This window comes from Callithrix jacchus, chromosome X (genome assembly GCF_049354715.1).
Source record: "Callithrix jacchus isolate 240 chromosome X, calJac240_pri, whole genome shotgun sequence".
Taxonomy (NCBI): domain Eukaryota; kingdom Metazoa; phylum Chordata; class Mammalia; order Primates; family Cebidae; genus Callithrix; species Callithrix jacchus.
This window is the reverse complement of record NC_133524.1, coordinates 143,746,727-143,768,264: the sequence shown is the minus strand read 5'-3', so window position 1 is coordinate 143,768,264 and position 21,538 is coordinate 143,746,727. Positions and strand designations below refer to the sequence as shown.

The following is a 21,538-nucleotide window of genomic DNA, read 5'->3' as shown; positions in this document are numbered from 1 at the left end:
TACAATAAATTTGGGTTGTTGTAAATAACTAAATTGGTGGCAATTTGTTACGGTATCAATAGAAAACCAAAATACCTGTATACTAAAAGTGTAAATACACTACTGAAATCGAGTAATTATTAAGTGGAGAGGAGTATCACATTTATGAATTGAAGGATTCAAATCTATAGATTTAAAGACGTCTATTATCTACAGATTTAGTGCAATTCCAACCAATGTCTTAGATAATAATTGTGTATATTAGCGTGATGATTCTAAAGGTGATATAAATGCAAATAAACTAGAATATGCAAAACCATCTGAGAGAGCATCACAAAGTTGGAAAATTCACAATTGTATTTCCTAAGTTTACTGTGTAACTAGATTAGCCAATGCACTGTGGTTCTGAAGAAAGGATGAATGAACACAGTAGAAGGACCAGAAATATTCATGCCTGTCCCCAGTTCATTTTGACTAAGCCTTAACGTCAGTGTAATGAAGTCATAACAGAATTTAAACAGTAAGATGTGCAAAATGTGACATCAATATGAAAAGCATGAACCTTGATCCATATTTCCAATAATATACAGAAATTAACACAACCTTAGGCCAAAAGTCAAACTACAAAATTTTATGAACAAAATTACAGAAAATATTTTTGACCATTAAATTATTATATGTATTAAAATACAAAAATAAAATTAAAAGTTGATAAAATAGACTTTCAAAAACTTAAAATTGGTCTTCAAATAAGACCTTTGAGATCATAAAAGGCAAACTACAGAATACTTAAACTCTATGTAATTTAATATTGTAATACATAACATATATCCAGCATAAATAACTACATATAATTGAGCACTCCTGTGTTTACTGAGAATTTTACTAGTTACTTTTTAAAACTTACGTGTTTTTCAATAAAACGTCAGTTCTATGAGCATGTTTTGAGTCTGTTCTGATCCCTGCTGTAGTCCTAGCACAGGAAAACCCTGGATTAATGGTTACATATTCATTCTGCACCTTCCTTGCTATAGTATAATTTTGTCACATCGTTAATGTGAATGTATCAGTTTATCCTCATAATTGATAATAAATTAGCATTTATTACGGTTAGGAGTCAGGAACATGGAAAGGCAAGAACTCTAATGAACAGGCTGACTATACATAGATCTAAAAACCTCAGAAGAGGAAAAATACTGTCAAAAACAAATTTTACACTTTTCCAAGTTATTCTGCTATCAAAATTCTGTCAATGAAAAACATATTTTTGTTGGTATCTTTTTCTGACCACGAGCATAATTCATATTTATTGCAGAACAACTTGGAAAACACATAAAGGTATGAAAACTCGAATGACAGTATTCAAATACCAACTTCATACCAGCAATATCATAGTGTAGATACAGTGTTTGATAAAATGTAGATGTGGGTATTTCCACACATTTATCTGCATTTATACTTAGGTTTTAGGTTGGGGTCAACAATTTTCTACCTTTCTCTTATAAATGATTTCAAATAATGAAACATGAGTGTTTTATAAAAACACTGAGTAGCCTAGTAAATAATATTGAAACATAATTTTATGTGCCATCCTTCATTCTAACATACAATTTTTTGGTTGATTTTTGACTTGATTTTATAGCATTTTCGATATTTTAACTGTTTTCTAAGTCTTCTCTTCTTTCTCTTAGATGTACTAAAATATTCCAGTTTAAGTAGTGGCTTGTTTCCACTATTTAATTCCACCAGAATTCCACCCCCATGATGCAGTCACCTCTCACCAGGCCCCACCTCCAACATTAGGGATTATTACTCAAACATGAGGTGTGGGTGGGAAAACAGATCTAAACACTATCACTACTGGAGAAAGTAGACATCACGGATGAGGAAATGAGGAGTTTCAGCACAGAGACAGGAACTGTAACAAATGGTTATGTTAGAAAAAAGCAAAGTTTTTTGAGAGATAAATATTTCATCAGATGGGCTTACAATTATCTCTGTAATTAACACAAAAATAACATGATACTTTTTTCAAAGAATATTTTGATTATTCACTCCAGTAGAAATGCATTACCAGATACATTAGCACATTTTCTCAGGCAGAGAAAATACCAGGCAGAAAGTTGAATCTACAAAAACAAATTAAAAACCCAGAAAATGGTAAAGATGAAGATACGAATGTGAAAGGGAAGTATCTGGAGCCCCCAAAGTCACTATGTTAATGGGAAATTCAAGCTGGGAACTGCTTAGGGCAAACAGGTCTCCCAGTCCATTCATAGCCATCCCTCTGCTCACTGTAATTAATACATATCTGATTGCCTCCTTTTGAAAGGTTAATCATAACTCAAAGGAATGCAATTGTTTCTCTGTCACCTACCTGTGACCTGGAGGCCTCCTCCCCACTTTCATATGTACCACTTCTGCTTCAAGTTGTCCCTGCTTTCCAGGGACCAGACTGAACAAATGTTCATCTTACATAAGTTGATCTATGCCTCACGTCTCCCAAAATGTATAAAACCAAGCTGTGCTCTGACCACCTTGGGCACCTGTCACCAGGACCTCCTGAGGCCGTGTCATGGGTGTGCGTCCTCACCCTTGGCAAAATTCACTTTTTAAATTGCTCGAGACCTGTCTCAAATATTGGGTGTTCACACAGAGGACAATTTAATATTTTATTAATCAGTCTGTAATAATTCATAGTGTAAACAAATATGTGTGTGGGGAGTAGACCTTCAATAAAATTTAAAAATATATATGACAAAGGATGGGTAAATTGTACACATTCTATGTTTTCACTGTACATAAACTAGTATAATATTCTTTGAACACAGACTGTGATGAATTAAATAAGAACTTTGTAAACCCTGGAGGAACGACAATTTTTTTTAAAGTGACCTAACTAATAAGTCAAGAGTTGAGAAAATATCACTGAATCATAAAAATACTAAATCCACCATCAGGCAGAAAAACAGGAAAAGTAGGAATAAGAAAAGATGAGACATGGAAAACAAGTAGAAAGCCGGTAAATTTAATGCATGTATATAAAAAAATTATATTAATATATATGATCTAAATGCCTCAAGACACAAATTGTCGAATTACATAAAAATAAGAAACAACAGTGTGCTTTCTAAAACAAACCCATTTTAAATATGAAAACCTATGTGAAAGTTGGGTAAAAGTATGGAAAACATATTAATGTAGTCACTAAATTTTAAAGCTACAAAATCTTAGAGCTACTATTAATTGTTAAAAATATAGAGAGCCAGAGAGAGAGAGAGACAGAGAGAGCGCAAGTGAGTAAATGAAACATAAAGAACCATGGAGGTAAGAGAAATAAAATGGCACTTCTTGTCTTCCAGCCCATTATCTGTCCTGATTGTCTCTCATATTAATGTCTATGGGTCATGTAGCTCCATAGCCTGAGAAATAAATGAAATTTCTGCTCTCTCCAACCTGGTACCCTCTGACTCTTCTCTACTTCTTTGCATCCAGGTTGTTGTATTTTGTCATTTTTCCGTTGGAATTTATTTCTTTGCATCATAGCTGGAGATTTAGGACAACAGAAAGCTTGGCTGAGTGGTTGGTCCTTTCTACTTCGCCAATAATTTAAATGTTTTTTCCTGTTTGATTTTGTTTTTACTTTTGTTTCTTTGAGACAGGGTCTCCCTGTGAATTTCAGGCTGGAATACAGTGGTGCAATCTCTGCTCCCTGAAACATCGGCCTCTCAGAGTCAAGGGAGTCTCCTGCATCAGCCTCCTGAGTGGCCAGGATTACAACAAAACAAAACAAACCAAAATCTGCATGTTCACATCTCACCGAGGGCAGGATGTAAAGGTGAGTGCTGGGGGCTAGAAGCTGCATAGTTTCTTGGCATACATTTTGGTGGCCATGCAAAGGCATACACCTATAGGGACTCGAATAAAAGCTGCATGAATGGGGACCATTTGGTCTGGGATGCCACATTCAGCCATCCAGCGTGCAGTGCCCTTCGCAGGGAGGTGTCATTCATGTGGACTAAATCATGAACGTCACCTTCTTGAGAAGAGTAATGTACAGCATGTACTGCGCAGGTGGTGTCCCTGGGGATGGGGCTATAGCAGCAAGCACAGCGATGCCTGTTTTGGATCCTGTGCACCCTCTCTTCAGTGCGGGGCTACTTCAAGGAACTTTTTGTGCCTTCTAGGAGACTATACATAGGAACAGTGGACTCCTGAGAAAACACATCCACTCAGGTTCTTCAAGAATTTATCTATTTTTGCCAAATGAGGCTTCGCTTAAATGAGAAAGACATTGTATCGAGGCCACAGCCATTTTTGTCAGCTGAGAGGTTTTACTCCAGATTCCCAAATTCTCTAAACTTTTCTCAATTATCAACTAGTCATCATTTGCAAGGCTCCTCCTTTAGAGCTCCCGAGAGACTCTCCAGCCTCTCATTGCTGATTCAGTGACCATTTTCTCTCAAAGACTAAAAGATTTTCTCACTGACTTTTAAAATCCGTTCAAAGTTGTACATCACCAATTAATAAATGGTTAAGCATAGTCCACCCAGTAATATTTCACTCTTTTTCATTACCTGTTTTTTCTCCTTTTTAACAGAATGTATTTTAAGATTGGAAAGGTATGATAGAGTTGACACTCAAGAGGTATCTCCTAGACTTCTCTTCCCATTTGCTTGTGGAGACACTTCTTAACTCTTAATCTAATTAAGTGAGATATTGTGGAATTGTGCAAAAAAGCTATAAATAGTAAGTTTTTAATACAATTTCAATTCCAGCTGAAATAGAAGCTACAGTATATACACCAAAAGGGAGAAACTATAAAAAACAATTACTGTTTGGTTGCAGGCAGGATTTTAGTCCATTTTGTTTTTTAGATTCAGAATGTATGAATATGTATAAGACAATTAATGTCTGTAAGTAAAAAAACAATCAGTTGAAATATCTTTCCCATGATGAAAACAACTGTACTAATAGAATACATAAAATATTGTGTTTTCTGGGGGGAGGGCAGCATTCTGAACAGCAAAAAAAGTCTGTCAGTTGGAAATACTGTATATACATAAAATTTTCCAAAGTGATAACTCTTTTTAGTATATAATTTCTGAAACTGTATTGTAGTGAATGCATGTTTATGGACATACCTTTAAGTGGTATCCTAAAATGAAAAATAAGAGAATTTAATTGTTATCATATCCCTTTTAAGATTTCTCCAAAAGAGTAGGATATTCACCAGCGTTTATGGTTTTTCCTTTAGTGAAATACTGCATTATTTAGCCTCTTTTCTTTCCATTTATTAAGGTTTACATGATATAAAAATTGTATCTATTTAAGGTGTACACCACGAGGTTTTGTGTGTATATATTATACACTATGACTAAATTAAGCTAAGAGAAACGTAAAATAATTTAAGCATAAAATATTTAGGTGAAACTATGGAAAAATTACAAGATCTCTGTGGTAGGCAGAATAAAACCCCACCCCCACCCCCACCCCCACCACAAACAGTGTTTACAGAGTAACCCCTCAACTCATAAATACAGCATTTCATCATACAAGGAAACTAGTACGTATGATTAAATTATGTATTTTTAGATTTGGATTAACCTGATTATCTAGGTGAGCCCAACGTAATCACAAGGGCACTTATAAGTAGGAGCAAGGTGGTTAGAATAAGAGAAGCAGTGGAAAATGCAATAGTGTTGACGAGACGTGGGGATAAAGTCCATGAGCCGAAGAATGGAGAAAGCTACGAGAATCTAAAATACACAATCAAGTAGATTCTCCTCTAGATCCACAGGAAAGAACAAAGCCCTGCCAATGCCTTAATTTTAGTCAAGATAAGCCTAATTTACATTTCTGACCTTTAGACTCTAATACAGTAAATTTGTGTTGTTGTAAACAACTAAATTTGAAGCAATACCTTATAATACCATTAGAAAATAAAAACATCTGTATGCTAAGAGTGTAAATACACTCAGAAAATCAAATGACTACTAAGTAAGTGGAGAGGAGTATTATATTTATATATTTAAGGATTGAAATCTATAGATTTATAAAGTTCTATTGATCTATAGAGATCATACAATTCCAACCAATGTCTCAGAAAAATATTTGCAGATATTAGCATGATGATTCTAAAGCTGATATAAAAGGCAAATAAACTAGAAAATGCAAAGCCATCTGAAAGAGAATCACAAAGTTGGAGAATTTACCCTTCTATTTTCTATATTTACTGTGTAACTAGATTAGCCAATGTACTGTGCTTCTGAAGAAAGGATGGACCAAATAGAATAGAAGAACAGAAATATCCATACATGTCCTCAATTCATTTTAACTAAGCTGTAAGTCAATCTAATGAAGTAATAGTATTTAAACAAGATGCTGGGAAATGTGAAATTCATATGAAAAATATAAATGGTGATCCATATTTCAAACCAGATACAGAAATTAACACAACCTTAGGCCAAAATGTCAAACTATCAAATTTTATGCAAAAACAAATTTTTGACCATTAAATTATTATATATGGCATCAAAATATAAAATAAAATTGATTAAATATAAGTTGATAAGATAGACTTTGAAAAAATTAAAATGTGCCTTCAAATAAGATCACTCAGAAAAAAAAGGCAAACTACAGAATACTAAAAAGCCATGTAATTTAATGTGATAAATAACATATATCAAGTAACTACATATAATTTAGTACTCCTGTGTACACTAAGATGTTTACTAGTCACTTTTTAAAGTCATCTTTATTTTTTAATAAGATGTCAGTTCTGTCAGTGTGTTATGAGTCTGTTTTGATCTGCGTTGTGGTCCTAGCAGATGGATAAACCTAGTTTAATGGTTACGTATTCATTCTGGACCTTCCTTGCTATAGTATAATTTTGTCACACAGTTAATGTGAATGTCTAGTTTATCCTCATAATTTAAAACAAATCAACATTTATTATGGTTAGGGGTCAGGAACATGGAAAGGCAAAAACTCTAACTGAACAGGCTGACTCTATATAGATATAGGGAGCTCAAAGAAGGAAAAATAACTGCTGAAAACAAATTATACACTTTTCCAAGTTATTCTAATATCAGAATTCTGTCAAACAAAAATAAATTGTTGTTGATATGTCTTTTATTCTGACCAAGAGTCTAATTCCTATGTATTATAGAACAACTTGGAAAACACATAAAATGTATGAAACATATGAATAGCAGTAATTAAATAATACCATAATACCAGTAAGATCACAATGTGGACACAGTATTTCATAAGATTTAGATGTAGATCTTTCTACACATTTATCTGTGTTTCTACTTACTTAGGTTTCAGGTTGGGGTCAAAAATTTTGTACCACTCTTCTATAAACAATTTCAAATAATAATGCATTATGGATATTTTATAAAAACATTGAGTAGCCTAGTAAATAATTCTGAAACATAATTTTCAGTGCCGTCTTTCATTCTATCATACAATTCTTTACTGATTCATATTTAACTTGTTTTTATAGCATTTTAAATATTTTAAATGTTTTCTAAGGCTTTTATACTTTCTCTCATATTTACTAAAATATATGACTTTAAATAGTGGTTTTTCCCAGGATTTAATTCCACCAGAATTCCACCTCTATGATCCAATAACTTACCAGGCCCTACCTCCAACATTGAGGATTACAATGCAACCTGAGATTTGGGTAGGGACACAGATCCAAACCTTCTAATTCTGCCCTTGCCCCTTCCAAATCTCACATCCTTCTCACTTTGCAAAATGTAACCCAGCAGTCCCCCAAAGTCGCAACTTATTGAAGCATTAACTCGAAAGTCCCAAATCAAGGTCTCAGCTGAACAAGGCTAATCCCTTCTGCTTATCAGCCTATAAAATAAAAAACAAGTTAATTACTTCTAAGATACAATGGAGATAGAAGCATTGGGTATATTCTCCGGATATATCAGCCAATATAAAGGGGCTAATGGTCCTGTGCAAGTTTGAAACCCAGTAGGAAAGTCATTGAATCTTATTGCTCCAAAATGACCTCCTTCAATTCAATGTTTCACATCCAGGGCACACTGGTGCAAGTGGTGGGCTCACAAAGCCTTGGGCAGCTGTAACCCTGTGACTTTGCAGGGTTCAGTCCCCAGTTGGCTGGCACTGAGTACCTATGCCTTTTCCAGGCACAATTAAAAGCTGTCAGTGGATCTCCTATTCTGGGGTCTGGAGGATGGTGGCCTTCTCACAACCCCACTGGGAAGTTCTCCAGTGTGGACTCTGTGTTGGTGCTCTAAACCCATATTTCCCCTCTGCACTGCCCTAGTCAACATTCTCCATTAGGACTTCACCCCTGTAGCAGGATTCTGCTTGGACATCCATGCTTCTCCATACATCCTCAGAAATCTAGGTTGAGGCTCCCAAGCCTCAACTCTTTCTCTGTATACCCATGGGCTTAACACAAAGTAGAAGCCACCAAGGATCATGGTTTGTAGCTTCTGAACCAGCAGCTGAAGCTGTATTGGAGGCACTGGACTGGCCAGGGTATGAGGAGCAGTATCCAGACACTGTACAGGGCACTGGGACTCTGAGTGTCGCCCATGAAATCATTCTCCCCTCCTAGGCTTCATGTCCTGTGATGGAAGGAGGGGCTACTGCAGAGGTCTCTGAAATGCCTTTGAGACTTCTCCATTGTCTTGGATGTTAACATTCAGCTCCTCGTTACTTAAGCAGATTTCTGCAACTGGCTTGAATTCCTCCCCAGAAAACAGGATTTTGTTTTCTGTGGCCAGGCTGCAAATTTTCAAAACCTTTACACAGTGCTTTCCTTTTAAATATAAGTGCCAGTTTTCATCATTTTGTTGTTGTTGACACACATGAGCATGGGCTATTAGAAGCAACCAGGCTCCATCTTGAATGCTGTGCTGCTTAGGAATTTCTTCTACTAGAAACACGAAACCATCACTCTCAAGTTCAAAGTTCCCAAATCCCTAGGGCAGAGCCACAATGCCACCAGAGTTTTGCTAATGTATAACAAAGGTGACCTTTACTCCACTTCCCAGTGAGTTCCTCATTTCCATCTGACACCTCCTGAGCCTGGTGTTCAGTGTTCATATCAGTATCAGCCACCTAGTGACAACCCATTAAACAAGTATTTAGGAAGTTTCAACTTTTCCTTCATCTTTCTGCCTTCCTATGACCCCTCCAAACTCTTTCAACCTCTGCCTACTATCCATGGAAAAGCAGCTTCCATATTTTTAGATATTTGTAAATGGCTGCGGTTATATAGGCTGTACAGGATGCATGGCAAGGAGGGCCTCATTTAACTTTGAAATATTCAAGAGGTGAGGGAGGACCTAGCTCCTCACATGGCCAGAATAGGATGAAGATATGAGGGAGGTGCTACACACTGTTTAACAACCACTTTTCATAGAACTCACGGTAATTAGAACAGCACCACAGGGATAGTGCTAGACCATTCCTGAGAATTCTACTCCCATGATCTAAACACCTCCCACCAGGTTCCACCTCCAACAATGGGGATTACAATTCAAAGGAGATGTGGGTGGGAACACAGATGCAAATCGTATCACTATTAGAAAAAGTAGACATCACGGATGAGCAAATAAGGAATTTCAGCACTGAGATAGAAACTGTAACAAATGTTTATGTTAGAAAATAGAAAACTATTTTAAGAGAGAAATATTTCTTTCAGTGGGCTTAAAATTATCACTCTAATAAACACAAAATGACATGATAATTTTTTCAGACAAATAACGTTTCAATTATTCACCCCAGTAGAAATGCATTACCAAGCATGTTAACACATTTTCTCAGGCAGAAAAAATAACAGGCAGAAACATGAATCTACACAAATGAATTACAAACCCAGAAAATGGTGAAGACATAGATATGGATGTGAACGGGAAATATCTCTGCCCCCAAATCACTAAGTTAAGAGAAAATTCAAGCTGGGAACTGCTTAGGGTAAACCAGGCTCCCAATCTATTCATCATCATTCCTCTGCTCACTGAGATAAATGTGTATCTGATTGCCTCCTTTGGAAGGGTTATTCAGTAAGTCAAAAAATGCAATGGTCTGTTTGTCACCTACCTGTGACCTGGAAGCCTCCTATTTACTGTGAGATGGTCCACTTTTGCTTTGAGTTGTCCCTACTTTCCAGAACAGACTGAAGAAATGTTGATCTTACATATGTTGCTCCATGTCTGGTGTCTCCCAAAATATAAAAACCAAGCTGTGCTCGGACCACCTTGGGCACATGTCACCAGTACCTCCTGAGGCCATGTCATGGGTGCGCATCCTCACCCTTGGCTAAAATAACTTTCTAAATTGCCTGAGACCTGTATCCAATTTTTGGGGTCCACACAGAGGACATTTTTTTTTAATTTTATTGATCAGTCACTAATAATTCACAGTGTAAACAAATATGTGTGTGGAGATTACAACTTTAATAAAAGTAATAATATGATAAAGAATGTAGTGAATTGTAAGCATACTATAATAAAATTTTTTATCTGTACATAAACTACTATAATATTCTTTGAGGACAGAGTATGATGAATTACCTATGAACTTTGTAAAGCCTAGAGCAAGCAGTATTTTTTAAAAAATGACCTAACTAATAAGCCAAGAGTAGAGAAAATATAACTGAATGATAAATATACTAAATCCACCATCAGGCAGAAAAACAGGAAAATTAAGAATAAGAAAAGGATGAAACATGGAAAACAACTAGACAGCCAGTTGACTTAAATGCATGTATATCAAATTATTCTAATATACTTGATCTGAATGCGTCAGTTAAGACAGAAATTGTCAAATTACATAAAAATAGGAAACGACATTATACATTGTAAAACAACCCCATTTTAAAAATGAAGACCTTTGTGAAAGTTGGGTAAAAGTTAAAGGGTGGAAAATATATTAATGTAATCAGTAAACCTTACAGCTACAAAATCTTAGAGCTATTATTGTTAATAACACATACAAACTGAGAGAGGGAGGGGGAGAGAGAGAGAGAAGCCAACCAAATAAATGAAGTATAAAGAATCACAGAGGTAAGAGAAATAAAATAGCATTTCTTGTCTTCCAGCCCGTTATCTGTCTTGATTTTCTCTCGTATTAATTTCTATGGGTTCTCGTAACTCTATAGCCTGAGAAACAAATGCAATTTCTGCTCTCTCCAACCTGGTACCCTCTGACTCTTCTCCACCTCTTTGCATCCAGGTTGTTGTATTCTGTGATTTTTCCATTGGAATTTAGGTCTGTGCGTAATAGCTGGAGATTTAGGACAACAGAAAGCTTTGCTGAGTGGATGGTCTCTCTACTTAACCACCAATTAAAAATTTTTTTCTCTGTTTGATTTTGTTTTTACTTTTGTTTCTTTGAGACAGGGTCTCAGTTTGAAATTCAGGCAGGAAAACAGTGGCACAATCTATGCTCCCGGAAACATCAGCCTCCTAGATGGAAGGGAGTCTCCTGCATCAGCCTCCTGAGTGGCCAGGATTACAACAAAACAAAACCAAAATCTGCACGTTCACATCTCACTGAGGGTAGGATGTAAAGGTGAGTGCTGGGGGCTAGAAGCTGCAAAGTTTCTTGGCATAAGTCTTGGTGGCCATGCGAAGGCATACACCTATATGGACTTGAATAAAAGCTGCATGAATGGGGACCATTTGGTCTGGGATGCCACATTCAGCCATCCAGCGTGCAGTGCCCTTCACAAGGAGGTGTCATTCATGTGGACTAAAACCTGAATGCTGCCTTCTTGAGAAGAGTAATGTACAGCATGTACTGCGCACGTGGTGTCCCTGGGGATGGGGCTGTAGCTACAAGCACAGTGATGCCTATTTTGGGTCCTGTGCACCCTCTCTTCAGTGTGGGGCTACTTCAAGGAACTTTGCTGCCTTGTAGGAGACTATACATGGGAACAGTGGACTCCTGAGAAAACACATCCACTCAGGTTCTTCAAGAATTTATCTATTTTTGCCAAATGAGTCTTGGTTCGAGCAATAGAGACATTTTGTTGAGGCCACTGCCATTGTTCGTCAGCTGAGAAGTTTTACTCCAGATTCCCAATTTCTCTAAACTTTTCTTACCTATCAACTAGTCATCATTTGCAAGGCTCCTCCTTTAGAGCTCCCAACAGACTCTCCTGCTTCTCAGATCCCTTCATTACTCATCAACAGTGTTTGTTTTCTCTGAAGTACTAAAAGATTTTCTGGTTAACCTTTAAAATACATTTCTAAGCTGTATGTCACCAATTCATGAAGGGGTAAGCATAGTCCACCCAAGAATATTTCCCTCTTTTTAATTATCTTTTTGTCCCTACTTTTTAAGAATACATTTGAAGCATGGAAGGGTATGATAGAATCGATACTCAAGAGATAGCTGCTAGGCTTCTCTCCCCATTTGCTTGTGGTGACACTTCTTAACCTCATGGGGAGAGATAGAGGGCAATGCATATACGCGCACGTGCACACACACACACACACACACACACACACACAGATAGAAACAGAAATGGTTATGTTAGAAAAAGCAAACAAATTATTTTGAGACATTTTTTTTTATGGGCTCACAATGATCTCTATAATAACCACAAAAATGACACAATTTTTTCAGATAAAGAACATTTTGATTATTCACCCCAGTAGAAATGCATTTCAAGACATGTTAACACATTTCCTCAGGCAGAAAACATACCAGGTAGAAACGTGAATCTACACAAATAAAAACCCAGAAAATAATCAAGATGAAGATTTGGATGTAAATGGGAAATATCACAGCCCCAAAATCACTAAGTTAAAGGGAAAAGTCAAGCTGGGAAGTGCTCAGGGCAAACCTGCCTCCCATTCCATTCACAGTCAGCCCTCTGCTCACTGAGATAGATGCTTATCTGACTGCCTCCTTTGCAAAGCTTAATCAGTAACTCAAAAGGATGTGACATTTTGTCTGTCACCTACCTATGACATGAAAGCCTCCCCATCACACTGAGGTGTTCCACTTTTGCTCTGAGTTGTCCCTCCTTTCCGGTCCAGACTGAACAAATATTCATCTTACATATGTTGATTGATGTCTCCTGTCTGCCTAAAATGTATTAAACCAAGCTGTGCTGGCCAGAAGCGGTGGCTCATGCCTGTAATTCCAGCACCCTGGGAGGCCAATGCAGGCAGATCACCTGAAGACAGGATTTTGAGACCAGCCTGGCCAACATGGTGATACCCGATCTCTACTAAAAACAGAAACCTTAGCCTGGCATGGAGGTACGTGCCTATAACCCCAGCTATTTGGGAACCTGAGGTGGCAGAATCACTTGAATCTGGAAGCCAGAGGTTGCAGTGAGCTCAGATCATGCCCCTGGCACTCCAGCCTGTGCACAGAACAAGATTCTACCACCACCACCACCACCACCACCACCACCACCAAAAAAACCCAAACCAAGCTGTGCTCTGAGCACCTTGGGCACATGTCACTGGGACCTCCTGAGGTTGTCATGCTTCCATATTCTCACCATTGGCAAAAGTAACTTTCTAAATCAAGTGAGACCTGTCTCAAGTTTTGGGGGTTCCCACAGAGGACATTTTATTACTACTGTATTAGTCAATAATTAATAGCGTAAACAATGTATGTGTGGATTAGAACTTTCATAAAATTAATTAACAACAATATGACAAAGGATGGGGTGAATTGTAAGCGTACTATCATAAGATTTTTAAACTGTACATAAACTAGTATAATATTCTTTGAAGACAGACTGTGATGAATTAAATATGAACTTTGTAAACCCTGGAGAAACCACTACATTTTTAAAGTGACCTACCTAATAAGCAAAGAGTGGAGAAAATATAACTGAAGCGTATAAACACCAACTCCACTGTAAGGCCGAAAAACAGGAAAATTAGGAATAAGAAAAATAAGAAACACAGAAAACAACTTGAAATGCAGTAGATTTAAATGCATGTATATAAATCATTATGCTAATATAAATGGTCTAAGTGCTTCAATTAACATAGAGATTGTCAAATTCCATCATAATAACAAACAACCATATACTTTGTAAAATAAACCCATGTTAAATATGAAGACCTATATGAAAGTTGGGTAAAAGCAAAAAAGGATGGAAAATGTATTAATGCAAACACTAAATCTTAAAGTTAAAAAAAATCATAGAGCTATTCTTGTTAACATACACAAAGTGGGGGGAGAGAGGGAGAGAGGGAGGGGGAGGGGGGGAGAGAGAGAAAAAAAAAGAGAGAGAGAGAGAGACAGAGAGAAACACCAAATAAATGAACTATAAAGAAGCATGGAGCTAAGAGAAATTAAATAGCATTTCTTGTCTTCTAGCCCATCGTCTGTCTTGTGGGTCTCTCATATTAATTTCTGTGGGTTCTTCACCCTGAATAGCCTGAAGAACAAATGAAATTTCTGCTCTCTCCAACCTGGTATCCTCTGACTCTTCACTTATTTGCATCTAGATTATTGTATTCTGTGGTTCTTTCATTGGAATTTAGGTTTCTGCAGCACAGCTGGAATTTTAGGATGACAGGGGGATTTGCTGAGTGGCTGGTTCTTTCTACTTAACCAGTACTTTTAAGGTTTTTTCTGTTTAATTTTGTTTCTGTTTTTGTTTTGAGACAGAGTCTCACTTTGTAATTCAGGCTGCAGTACAGTGGCAGGATCTCTGCTGACCAAACCTCTGCCTTCCAGGTTCAAGGGATTCTCCTGCCTCAGCCTTCTCAGTAGCTGAGATTAAAACAACCCAAAACAGAAATCTACATGTTAAAATCTCACTCCAGGCAGGATGAAAAGGAGAGCACTAGGGGCTGGAATTTCCCTAGTTCCTTGACATAAATCTTGGTGGCCAGGCAAACACATAATAATACTCCTATAAGGACATCAATAAAACTGCACGAATGGGGAGCATTTGGTCTGGGATGCCACATTCAGCCATTCAGCGTGCAGTGCCTTTCTCAAGAAGGTGGTATTCATGTGTACTAAACTATGATATCACCTTTTTGAGAAGAGTAATGTACAGCCTGTACTGCGCACGTGGTGTCCCTGGGGATGGGCCTGTAGCTGCAAGCACAGCGATGCCTGTTTTGGATCCTGTGCACCCTCTCTTCAGTGTGGGGCTACTTCAAGGAACTTTTTGTGCCTTCTAGGAGACTATACATAGGAACAGTGGACGCCTTAGAAAACACATCCACTCAGGTTCTTGAAGAATTTATCTACTTTTTTCAAATGAGGCTTGAATCAAATAAGAAAGACATTCCATGGAGGCCACAGCCATTGTTCATCACCTAAGGTTTCACTCCAGATTCCCAGATTCTCTGTATTTTCTCACTTATCAACTAGTCATCATTTGCAAGGCTCCTTCTTTACAGCTCCTAACAGACTCTCCTGCCTCTTAGGTACTTTCATTTCTGATCCACCATGTCTGTTTTCTCTCAAAAACAAATACATTTTCTGATTGACTTTTAAAATACCTTTCAAAGCTTTATGTACCTATGCTTTTCCAGACTCAATTACAAGCTGTCAGTGGATCTAGTATTCTAGGGGCTGGAGGATGTTGGTCCTCCTCTCACAGCTCCACTAGGCAGTGCTCCAGTGTGGACTCTGTATGGTGGCTCCAACACCACATTTCTCCTCTGCATTGCCCTAGTAAAGGTTCTCCATAAGGACTACACCCCCTACATTGAGCTTCTGCCTGGACATTCATGGTTTTCCATATATCCTCTGAAATCTAGGCCAAGGATTCCAAGTCTCAGCTCTTGCTCTGTGCACCCGCTGGCTTAACACCTAGTGGAAGCCATCAAGTGTCATCATTTGCACCAACTAAACCTGCAATGAAAGCTTTTTGGGAGACACTTTGTGCTCATTCAGGCAATGCAGCAGCTAGGATATTAGGAGGAGTATATAGGGCAGTAGGGCCCTGGGTGTCCCCATGAAAGCATGCTCCCATCCTAGGCTTCTCAGCCTGTGATAGGAGGAGGGGCTACTGCAGAGGTCTCTGAAATGCCTTTTAGGCCTCCCCATTGTATTGGCTGTTAACATTCAGCTCCTTGTTACTTAAGCAGATTTTTGCAGCTAGCTTCAATTCCTCCCCAGAAAATAGGTTGTTCTTTTCTACCACATGGCCAGGCTGCAGATTTTCAAAACCTTTACACTCTGCTTTCCTTTTAAATACAAGTGACAGTTTTCCATCATTTTTTTGCCAAAACACATGAGCATAGGCTGTTAGAAGCAACCAGGCCCCATGTTGAATGCTATGGTGCTTAGGAATTTCTTCTACCCGAAACCCTACATCACCAGTCTCAAGCTCAAAAGTTCCCCAAATCCCTAGGGCAGGGGCAAAATGCCACCAGTTTATAGCTATTCCATAAGAAAAGTAACCTTTACTCCACTTCCATATAAGTTCCAAATTTCCATCTGAGACCTCCTCATTCTAGTCTTCAGTGTCCATATGACTATCAGCCACTTAGGGACAACCCATTAAACAAGACTTTAAGAAACTTCACTCTTCCTTTATTTTTCTGTCTTCTTCTGAGCGCTCCATACTGTTTCAGCCTCTGCCTGTTACCCAATGCAAAAACTGCTTTCACATTTTTAGATATCTATAATTGACTCATGGTTCTGTAGACTGTACAGGAAGCATGGCTGGGAGGCCTCAGGAAACTTTCAATCATAGAAGAGGCAAGGGAAGAGCTTCCCCCTCACATGGCCAGAAACGAAGAAGAGAGACGGTGGAGGGGGGGCGGTGCTACACACTTTTTAACAAGCACGTTTCATGAGAACAGCACGAAAGGGATAGTGCTAGACCATTCCTGAGAATTCCACCCCCTTGACCAAATCACATCCCACCAGGTGCCACCTCCATCATTGGGGATTACAATTCAACATGAGATGTGGGTGGGAACACAGATAACAAACCATATCACTATTGGAAAAAGTAGACATCACGGATTAGAAAATAAGGAATTTCAGCACTGAGATAGGAACTGTAACAAATAGTTATGTCAGAAAACAAATAACTTTTGAGAGAGAAATATTTCTATCAGTAGGCTTACAATTATCACTCTAATAAACACAAAATGACATAATTTTTTCAGACAAGTAACATTTTGATTATTCACCCCAATAGAAATGCATTACCAGACATGTTAACACATTTCCTCAGGCAGAAAAAATAACAGGCAGAAACGTGAATCTACACAAACGAATTACAAACCCGGAAAATGGTGAAGATACAGATGTGGATGTGAAAGGGAAATATCTCGGCCGCCAAATCACTAAGTTAAGGGGAAATTCAGGGTGGGAACTGCTTAGGGTAATCCAGGCTCCCAATCTATTGATCATCACTCCTCTGCTCACTGAGATAAATGCATATCTGATTGCCTCCTTTGGAAGGGTTAATCAGTAAGTCATAAGAATATAGTTGTTTGTTATCTACCTGTGACCTGGAAGCCTCCTATTTACTGTGAGATGTTCCACTTTTGCTTCGAGTTGTCCCTCCTTTCCAGACCAGACTGAAGAAGGGTTCATCTTATATGTGTTGCTCCATGTCTTATGTCTCCCAAAATGTAAAAACCAAGCTGTGCTCGGACCAACTTGGGCACATGTCACCAGTACCCCCTGAGGCCTTGCAAGGGGTGCGCATCCTCAGCCTTGGCAAAAGTATTCTAAATTGCCTGAGACCTGTATCCAATTTTGGGGTCCACACAGAGGACATGTTATTATTATCATATTGATCAGTCAGTAATAATTCGTAGTGTAAACAAAGATGTGTGTGGGGATTACAATTTTAATAAAAGTAATAACAATATGATAAAGAATGTAGTGAAGTGTAAGCATACTCTCATAAGATGTTTAACCTGTACATAAACTACTATAATATTCTTTGAGGACAGAGTGTGATGAATTAAATATGAACTTTGTTAACCCTAGAGCAACCACTATTTTTTTTAAAGTGACCTAACTAATAAGCCAAGAGTAAATAATCACACTGCCACGTGTGTACCTATGCAGCTATCTTGCATGTTCTGCACATGTACCCCAAAACCTAAAATGCAAATTAAAAAAAAGAAAAGAAAATATAACTGAATGATAAATATACTAAATCCACCATCAGGCAGAAAAACAGGAAAATTAAGAATAAGAAAAGGATGAAACATGGAAAACAACTAACATGTCTCAGGCTGTGGAGTTACAAGACCCATAGAAATTAATACGAAAATCAAGACAGGTAAGGGGCTGGAAGACAAGAAGTGCCATTTTATTTCATGGAAAGCCAGTTGACTTAAATGCATATATATCAAAATTATTTTAATATACATGATCTAAATGCATCAGTTAAGAAAGAAATTGTCAAATTACTTAAAAATACCAAACAACATTATACTTTGTAAAATAATCTCATTTTAAAAATGAAGACCTTTGTGAGAGTTAGGTAAAAGTTAAAGGATGGAAAATATATTAATGTAATCACTAAATCTTACAGCTACAAAATCGTAGAGCTATTATTACCTGTTAATAACACACACAAACAGAGAGAGAGAGAGACAGAGACAGAGAGAGAGGCCAACCAAATAAATGAAGTATAAAGAACCATGGAGGTAAGAGAAATAAAATCGCATTTCTTGTCTTCCAGCCCCTTATCTGTCTTGATTTTCTCTCGTATTAATTTCTATGGGTCTTGTAACTGCACAGCCTGAAAAATAAATGAAATTTCTGCTCTCTCCACCCTGGTACTCTCTGACTCTTCTGCACTTCTTTCCATCCAGGTTGTTGTATCCTGTGATTTTTCCATTGAAATTCAGTTCTGTGCATCATAGCTGTAGATTTAGGACAACAGAGACCTTGGCTGAGTGTTAAATTTATTTTTTCTGTTTGATTTTGTTTTTACTTTCGTTTCTCTGAGACAGGGTCTCAGTTTGAAATTCAGGTGGGAATACAGTGCTGCATTCTCCACTCCCTGAAACACCAGCCTCTCAGATTCCAGGGAATCTCCTGCATCAGCCTCCTGAGTGGCCAGGATTATAACGAAACAAAACCAAAATCTGCATGTTAACGTCTCACTGAGGGCAGGATGTAAAGGTGAGTGCTGGGGGCTAGAAGCTGCAAAGTTTCTTGGCATAAGTTTTACTGGCCATGAGAAGGCATACACCTATATGGACTTGAATAAAAGCTGCATGAATGGGGACCATTTGGTCTGGGATGCCACATTCAGCCATTCAGCGTGCAGTGCCCTTCACAAGGAGGTGTCATTCATGTGGACGAAATCATGAATCCCACCTTCTTGAGAAGAGTAATGTACAGCATATACTGCCCACGTGGTGTCCCTGGGGATGGGGCTGTAGCTGCAAGCACAGTGATGCCTGATGTGGATCCTGTGCACCCTCTCTTCAGTGCGGGGCTACTTCAAGGAACTTTTTGTGCCTTCTAGGACACTATACATAGGAACAGTGGACTCTGAGAAAACACGTCTACTCAGGTTCTTCAAGAATTTATCTCTTTTTGCTAAGACTCAAATGAGAAAGACACTGTATAGAGGCCACAGCCATTGTTCGTCAGCTGAGAGGTTTTACTCCAGATGCCCAAATTTCCTAAAACTTTCCTCACCTATCCACTAGTCATCATTTGCGAGGCTCCTCCTTTAGAGCTCCCAAAAGACTCTCCTGCTTCTTAGATCCCTTCATTGCTGATCCACAGTGTTCATTCTCTAACAAATTCTAAAAGATTTTCTGATTAACATTTAAAATATGTTTTCTAAGCTTTACCAATCATAAAGTGGTAAGCATAGACCACCCAAGAATATTTTCCTCCTTTTAATTATCTTTTTTCCCCATTTTTTAAGAATATATTTGAAGAATGGAAGGGTATGTAGAATTGATACTTAAGAGATAGCTCTTAGGGTTCTCTCTTCATTTGCTTGTCGTGACACTTCTTAACTCGTAACCTCCTGGGTAGAGAGAGAGGGAAATGTACACACAGACAGAAACACACACACACACACACACACACACAGAGAGAGAGAGAGAGGGAGACAGAGACAGAGAGAGACAGAGATTCAGAGAAAGACAAGTGCCACAGTGTGTGAGGCAATCTGCAGAATGAAACTAGTATGCATGTTCGGGAAGCAAGTTATAAACAAGCTGCTTATATTGTGGAAATGTGTAAAGAATGTTACAAGTAGTAAGTGATTAATACAATTTTGATTCCAACTGAAATAGAGGCTACTGCATATACACCAAAAGACAGAAAGTATTAAAAAATAATTGCTATATGGTTACATTCAGGATTTTTGTTGTTTTAGATTCAAAATTTATGAGTATGTATAAGACCATTAATGTCTTCACATTAAAAAAAAATCAGTTGAAGTATCCTTTTCATAATGAAAACAATTCTACTAATAGAATACATAGAATCTTTATATTTGGAGGGGTGGCATTCCGAAAAGTAAAACAGTTCTGTCAGCTGGAAGTCTTGTATGTACATAAAATTTTCCAAAGTGATAACTCTCTGTACTATATAATTTCTAAAACTCTATTATAGTGAATTTATGTTTACTTATATAACTTTAAGTGATATCCAGAAATGAAAGAAAAGAGAATTTAGTTGTTATCATATGTCCTTAATGATTTCACCAGAAGAGTAGTATATTCACTGCTATTTATGGTTTTTCCTTCAGTGAAACACTGTTTTATACTATTCAGCCTTTATCTTGCAAATTATTAAGGTTTATGTGATATAACAACTGTATATATTTAAGGGGTACAACATTTTTTGAAATATGTGTACATTATGAAATGATTAAATCAAGCTAATTGAAACATAAACTAATATACACATAAAATATTTTGGTGAAACTTTATAGAAAAACGACAAGATCTCTGTGGTAGGCAGAATAATAGTTCCCCTCCAAAAGATGTTTACAGAGAAACCCCTGAACTCAAACACATCACATTTTATGGTAGAAAGAAATTAGCAGGTATGATTAAATATTTTGAGATTGGAATTATCCTAGATTATCTAGGTGAGCCCAAAAGAATCACAAGGGCCCTTATAAGTAGGAGGAAGGTGGACAGAGTAAGAGAAACATTGGAAAATGTTATAGTGTTGACTAGAGGTGAAGGTAAAGGCCATGAGCCAAAGAATAGAAAAAGGAACTAGAATCTAAAAAACACAATCAAGTAGATTCTCCCCTAGAGCCAACAGGAGGAACAAAGCCCTGCCAACACCTTAGTTTTAGTGGAGATAAACCCAATTTAGATTTTCAGAACTTTAGATGCTATTATAATAAATGTGTGTTGTTGTAAACAACTAAATTTGTGGCAATTTGTTCTAGTATCAGTAGGAAATCATTTATAAAACATTTATATAAGAGTGTAAAGACACTAAGGTAATCAAATAATCACTAAGTGTATTGGAGTATATTTATGGATTGAAGGATTCAAATCTATAGATTTAAGGAGGTCTACTGATCTATAGAGTTAATGCAATTCCAACCATTGTCCCAGAATAATATTTGCAGATATTAGCAGGATGATCCTAA

General features: G+C 37.5%; 1 long non-coding RNA gene across 2 annotated transcripts; it reads left to right on the top strand.

The window, feature by feature from the left end:
* Positions 1 to 744: 744 nt before the first annotated feature.
* On the top strand, positions 745 to 20,276 carry LOC118150550 (uncharacterized). 2 transcript variants are annotated; one of them, XR_004738648.3, is made up of 3 exons: positions 745 to 3,817; positions 11,379 to 11,550; positions 18,909 to 20,276. It is a non-coding gene; the product is annotated as an uncharacterized LOC118150550 (long non-coding RNA). The 2 variants fall into 2 exon arrangements; XR_008478860.2 differs by lacking the exon at positions 18,909 to 20,276 and having other exon boundaries at positions 11,379 to 18,078.
* Positions 20,277 to 21,538: the final 1,262 nt, after the last annotated feature.